Below are 7,410 nucleotides of genomic sequence, written 5' to 3' on the forward strand. Positions count from 1 at the left end.
TACCCACTTTTCAAGTGCTGAGTATGCGTCTCATTCACAACATCTTTCTTGAATAAGTTTATGCATACATCAGAGAATGTACAAAGGTAATTTGAGGGATTCAAGCCTTATAATGCAGAGATTATTTGAAGATGTTGAATATGGTTCAGACTCAATGAACATTCTGTACAATCATCTTAATATACTTGACAAACAAACTGAAATGGAGATAAGCAGTGTGTGTGTGTGTGTGTGTGTGTGTGTGTGTGTGTGTGTGTGTGTGTGTATGTGTAAACTTGAATTCTATGGACTTTTAGAGTTACTTCTTCCATATGAAATGATTTGGCTTGGTGTTTTCAGATGAATATTAACATACATGAAAGAATTAATTCTGAGAGTAGTATACTCTTTGCTTTGAGGAAATGTGGAGAATATTTTTCCATAAAACTTGAAAAATAGCATAGGTATTTACAGGGTTGGGATATAGTAATAAATTAAGTTACCTATAACACATGTCAGTATGAGACTAGGAGACAAAAATAAGGAAAACATTGTGTTCTTGAACTTAAAGGAGCACCTTGGATCCAGTATCAGACCCAAGAGTCTGGAGTAGGAGAGGGGGATTAGACACAAATTAACTTTATGAGTATAAACAAAAGTAACTAGAATTTGTGCAAACTATGAGTGAACAATTCACAAAGTTGGACATCTGTGCACCTATTGAAGCACAGCAGTCTAGAGAAGTCTCTGAGTCCCAAAAGATCTGCCTTGGTAGGTTCACACGGCTCTGAGGAAGTGCTTATGAACACCTGTTGCAAAGGAGGAAATACTACTAGAAGCTTAGTCATAGGTAGAAGAAGAAAAGAGGCATTTCATAAGCAAGACTGATTTTTAAAATCAGAAGAGAGCAGATCACATTAACAACATTAACAAGTTAATAAGTGTGACATATGGTTTTATCCATTGAAGGCCACTTCCTTGCTTTTCAGAATAAAATGTTTTTGAGCTGAAGTCCCTGGAGCTGCATAGCTGCTACCCCTAACCTAGGGTTGCTTGCTGTTTCTGTTGTAAGTTTGTGAATAGTTGTGGAAAGAGCACTGTGAACATCTACACAAAAGAGTAAAAGATGCAATAAATTCAGATGTTTTAAAAAGCACTTATTCTAAAAAAGAGAGATATGTTGAAATGTAGAATGCCAGAATAAATCATTGCAGCTTAGAAAGAAGAGAAGACATGTGCAATTATAGAAGCCATAGTGAAAATGGTCAGCTACAAAGAACTGAAAGGTCAGCCAATTTAACTTTGCCTTCGTCACTGAAAAAAAAAAAAAGCAGATAAATTTCCTCTCAATATTATCAGCTCAATAACAAAGGGCTCAAATTTTAGTGGATGTCATCAAAGGTGCCAAAAGCATGAATGATAGAAAGCATAAGAATGAAAAATTTCAAATGTACTAAAGAAAGGAAATAGCAGCTGGGAGAAATTCTAGGACAACATAGAACACCAGGGAAGAGAATTTAAAACAGATATTGGAGTTAATGAAGAGGAAAAACACACAATGAAACTGAAGCAGTATTTAAAATGTAAAGGAATTAAAGTATTTAAAATGCAAGGGAAGAATATTTATGCAAAGAAGAGGAAAAAGGTCTATGTAATATACATATATATTAATATGCATATATTAATATATATTCTATAGTTGCATTCAGTAGAGCTACACCACAACTTATACAGCTGCAATGTTTTACTTAGATATCCATCCTGAGGTAGAAACCAAGCTTCATCCAACATATTCTAAAATGACTGATAATACTCTATTTTAAGCAACACATGTCTCCTTGTAGTGTGAGCTGTGATATATTAGAATTGACTAAGAGTGAAGGTTTAAGCCAATGGGGCTTGGGAAAGACAGACAGATTTACTGAGAGGTGAGTGTTGACAGTTCTTTCTTATATAAGCCTTGCAAAACCATCAGACTCAGCTCCACACTTTGTCTCCATATTTCTTCACTTGAATATTTTGTTTCCTCTTCTAAGAAGAACTGAAGCATCCACACTTTGTTCTTCTTTCTTCTTGAGCTTCATGTAGACTGTGAATTGTATCTTGGGTATTGCAAGCTTTTTGATCTAATATTAACTTATCAGTGAGTGCATATCATATGTGTTCTTTTGTGACTTGGTTACCTCACTCAGGATGATATTTTCTAATTCCATCCATTTTTCTAAGAATTTCATGAATTAATTGTTATTAATCGCCGAGTAGTACTCCATTTTGTAAATGTACCACATTTTCTGTATCCATTCCTCTGTTGAAGGACGTCTGGGTTCTTTCCAGCTGCTGGCTATTATAAATAAGGATGCTATGAACATAGTGGAGGATGTGTCCTTACTATATGTTGGGACACTTTGGGTATGTGCTCAAGAGTGGTATAGCTTGGTCCTTAGGTAGAACTATGTCCAATTTTCTAAGGAACACCCAGACTGATTTCAAGATTGGTTGTACCAGTTTGCAATCCCACCAACAATAGAGGAGTGTTCCTCTTTCTCCACAACCTCACCAGCATCTGCTGTCACCTGAGTTTTTGATCTTAGCCATTCTGACTATTGTGAGGTGGAATATCAGGGTTGTTTTGATTTGCATTTCCCTGATGACTAAAGATGTTGAACATTTCTTTAGGTGTTTGTCAGCCATTCAGCATTCCTCACTTGAGAATGTTTAGCTCTGTATCCCATTTTTTAATAGGGTTATTTGGTTTTCTGGAGTCTTACTTCTTGAATTCTTTGTATATATTGGATATTAGCCTTCTATAGGATGTAAGGTTGATAAAGATCTTCTCCCAATCTTTTGGGTGCCATTTTTCCTTTGCCTTGGGTTCCATCCTATATACAGACATCAATTCCAAACACTATTTATAGATGCCAAGAAGTGCTTCCTGACAGGAGTCTGATACAGCTGTCTCCTGAGAGGCTGTGCTGGAGTCTGACAAATACAGAGGCAGATGCTCACAGCCAACCATTGGACAGAGCACAGGGTCTCCAATGGAGGAGTTAGCTAAAAGAATGAAGGAGATGAAGGGGTTTTCAACCCATTGGAATAACAACAATGTCAATTATCCAGACCCCCCAGGGGTCCCAGGGACTAAACCACCAACCAAAGAGTACAACATGGAAGGACCCATGGCTCTAGCTGCATATGTAGCAGAGGATGGCATTGTTGGACATCAATGGAAGGAAAGGCCCCCGGTCCTGTGAAGGCTCCATGTCTGAGTATAGGGGAATGCCAGAGTGGGGAGGTGGGAGTAGGTGGGTGGAGGAGCACCCTCATAGAAGCAGGAAAAGGGAAGATGGGATAGGGGCTTTCAGGGGGAGGGACTAGAAAGGGGATAACATTTGAAATGTAAATAAATAAAATATCCAATAAATAAAAGCATCAGAAACTTTTGAAGAACAATAAGACCACAATTACCTAATTTAATTAACAAAAAGCAAAGTTAAAATTTAAATGTCACTATTGGTATCAACCCAAAATCTAACAAAGGAAACAGGAAAAGGATAGGTGATGCACAGGGCTGGCAAATTAGTTTCTATGGGTGGAGACAGCCAGAAAATCTGAAACGACATACTTTTAACTTTATTCTTTCATTCTTGCCTCAGCCCTTGAACTTATTAATACTTAGATAGCATGAGGTATAGCTCTTGAATGCATCTTCAGTGAAAGTTAGCCTTTCCAGAAGAGAACATATACAGTTTGGAAGGAAGTGAGTGGGTTTGCAAGAACAAGAATTGGGTTGTGTTAGTCTATGGTTGGATTGTGGCTTTGTTATTAAAGTACATTGTGTGCTTTCCTTCATCACTGTTGTATACTGCTCTACTCTCTACCATGAGTCACATGCAATGTCAGAATTCATGGGAACTATCCATATCACTCAAAAAGTGATATTCACAACTATTACTACAATTTAATAAGGAAAACCTTTAATGAATTATGATACTTTTATGTTAAGGTCTTTTCTTCATAGACAGACTTATTATTTTCTCCATCCTTATTTGACAAGGAAGATTGCAAACTCATGTATTAGGAAATTTTCTATATAGAGGTCTTAAACAGAAATCTTATATTCCTTCTAGTATTTCAGTGTAAAGAAATATCACAGGGTTATGACTGTTTTAAAAAAACCTCATTGACGTCCAACAAGGCCATCCTCTGCTACATATGAAGGTGGAGCCATGGGTCCCTCCATGTGTACTCTTCGGTTGGTGGTTTAGTTCCTGGGAGCTCTGGAGGTACTGGTTGGTTCATATTGTTGTTCCTCCTATGAGGTTGCAAACTCCTACAGCTCCCTTGATCCTTTCTTTAGCTCCTCCATTGGGGACCTTGTGCTCAGTCCAATGGTTGGCTGAGAGGATTCATCAATGGAAGGAGAAGCCCTTGGTCCAGAGAAGGCTAGATGCCCAGTATAGGGGAATGCCAGGACAGGACAGGGATATGGGAGTGGCTGAGTTCATGATCGGGGGAGAAGGGTGAGATAGGAGGTTTTTGGAGGGAAATCCAGGAAAAGGGATAACATTTGAAATGTGATTAAGAAAATATCAAATTAAAAAACTGAAATAAAAAGAAAAAACTTATTAATGAATTACAAAGGAATATTTCTTATATTTTTGGTTGTGAGCCTAGCCTTTAACGGCTGAGCCATCTCTCCAGCCCACAAAGGAATATTTCTTTATCCCTTATGGTAACTTCATTTTTAATATTTACTGGTCACTCTATTTCACTATAAGGTTCTCTCTTCATTCATTTCTTTTAATTATGAATTTGTATTTTTATTTTTTTAATTGTGAATCAGTAGTTCTGTTTTTGTCTCATAATAACTCTCTGCAATTTAAGCTAATTTTTCCTCAGACATATCACAATTAGTTTATTTACTTTTTGTTTATTTTTTTCTAAGTAAGTATGAAAAATCTTTTTTTTAACATCTAGGTTACAACCAAACCATAAACCACTGGATTTTAATTCTATTTGAAGAATGTTTCCTTAAAACAACAACATTAAAAAAAAACCAACAACAATAAAGACTAATAATGTTCTGAAATGTACATAAAATTTGTTTCCACGGGATGCATATCATGATTCACCAGGGTAAAAAGCCTCAAACAATTTAAAATATTTAAAACAATTTATTAGTTAACCACAATGTAGTTAAATTGACAATCAGTAGCACAAAACTGATAGAAAAATATACAGATAGTTAGAAATTTATAGAAAAATATACAGATACTTAGAAATTTAATAAAACACTGCTGAGTTATCCATAGCTCACAGAAGATTTTGTAAGAGGAAAAAAATATTGAACTGATTGAAACCTGAAATGGGAGAAGCAAAGGGCTGCTTTTAAAAAGCAGTTAATACTATCTGCGAAGTGCTGGCATGATCAACTCAGAAAGGGCAAAGAAACACAATAGCAAGAAGAAGAGGAGATTTCATCACCATCTAGGCAGAAGCGAAGGGGATGATGAATTTTACTAGGGACAATTTTTCAGGTATCTACCTAGACATTCTTGCAAAATGAATTATTTCCTCAAGAGACACAAACCACCCTAATTTAAACATTGTAAAACAGATAACCTGAATATCCCGTGTCCATGAAGGGAATTGAATTTGTAATTTGAGTTATCTTTTCCCCAATCTCAAGGCACAGAAATTTTACAGAGATTCTGCCAAATATCTCAACAGATGTTAACTGTGTCTTCACAATGCCTTTCAAAAGACAAATGAGGCGGAAACAGGACTGAACTCAGCTATCTTAACATAGTCCCTGATATCAATACCAGAAAACTAACAGATGAATTCTACTAATGAATATGGATGGAAAATTCTTAGTCAAAACCCAACAAATTTAGATACAAACTATAAGAAAGGAAAATTCAATGTTATAAACACAACCAAAAAAGTCATTGTAAAGTTTATATGCACCATGAACAAATTCCATTAAAGTAATGTAGAACAGGCTTTGCCACAAACCATCAACAATTCATAGTAAAATTTTTCTGAAAGCAAAAACTAATGGAAGTGTCCACAGTTAGACCACACTTTTTAAAGCCATTCAGCTAACATTATAGTTAATACTACTCTTCTAAGACTTCCTTCCTCAGATAGGCAACAAATCAAAGGTTCCTACTACTGTTGATGGAAGTTTAGGTGATTAAAAGTAAGGAAAAGCATGTAAACTGAAATAAATGACATAAAGTGGACCATTCCAAAGGAAGAATTTATTTACAGACACACACACACTGCTAAGGATCTAACCAAAGTCCCACTGCAACTAAATGTATATTTCTCTAGGACCAAAGAATAAGAGAAAAAAGGAAAATTGAAGGAAAGAAAAGAACGTAAACAAATAAATACTGGTAATGGGCACACAGAAACTCATCTCATTGCCAATCTCTGGAATTTGAAAAAAAAATCGTGTATTCATAGCAAAGTATGAGTTAAACTTGGTTTCATAAATATACTAAAAGTTAAAGAAACAATAGAAGGTACATAAATAGATACAGTTCAGTCAACTTTGGAAGACAGTAGAGCTAATTAAGATGCTTTTCTATAGGCTGTCACACAAATTCATTAAAGATCTGTCAATGCTTCAGCCAGAATTCTTGTAATTATAAGCTTTATTATTCTAAAAGTGGTATGGATCTAGAATAACAATACAAAAGTAAAATGAAATAAGTAGATTTCAAAATTTGCAGCTACAGTTATCAAAATCATGTCATACTGGAAAAGGAGTAGACATATAGGCAATAGGACAGCATAGAAAAATAAATTAATAAATGCACTGAATTTTAAACCAATGAACTTTGACAAAAATAAGGTATTTTAACAAATAAATGTCATTGTTTAATGAATTTCAGAGGGAAAACTGTATATCTCTAAATAAATTTAGGACACTTGGGCTAAACATCATGTTTTACACAAAAACCAGCTTGCAATAAGTTATGAATATGAAAGGAACGAGGCCATAGAATTTGTAGGGGAAAAGTTTCTGTGCTCTTGGTCTTGGTGAAAGTTCCTCGATTTGAGTAACCATAGAAGAAAAGGTGATTATTGAAGTATATTTCACCAGTATGAGGACTCTTCTTTTCATGAAGATCTCCCTAAATGTATAGAAAAGAAATCAGCTTTTTTTTTTTATGTTATATATCTTTAAGAAACTTGAAAGAGTTTGGGGAGTGGAAACTATCATCAGGATACTTTTTGTAGAAAAAATCTATTTTAAATAAAAGAAAAATAGAAAAAGAAAACAACTGCAGAACGTATAATGCAATGTTAGAATTCTGTAGTAAAATAGCAATTAGTCTGGTTAAAAGTGGGAACATTACACAGAGATATTTCACAGGACATAAGAACAGCAGCATGACTCCCATCAGAGCATCAGAG

This window comes from Mastomys coucha, unplaced genomic scaffold (assembly GCF_008632895.1).
Source record: "Mastomys coucha isolate ucsf_1 unplaced genomic scaffold, UCSF_Mcou_1 pScaffold22, whole genome shotgun sequence".
Lineage (NCBI taxonomy): Eukaryota > Metazoa > Chordata > Mammalia > Rodentia > Muridae > Mastomys > Mastomys coucha.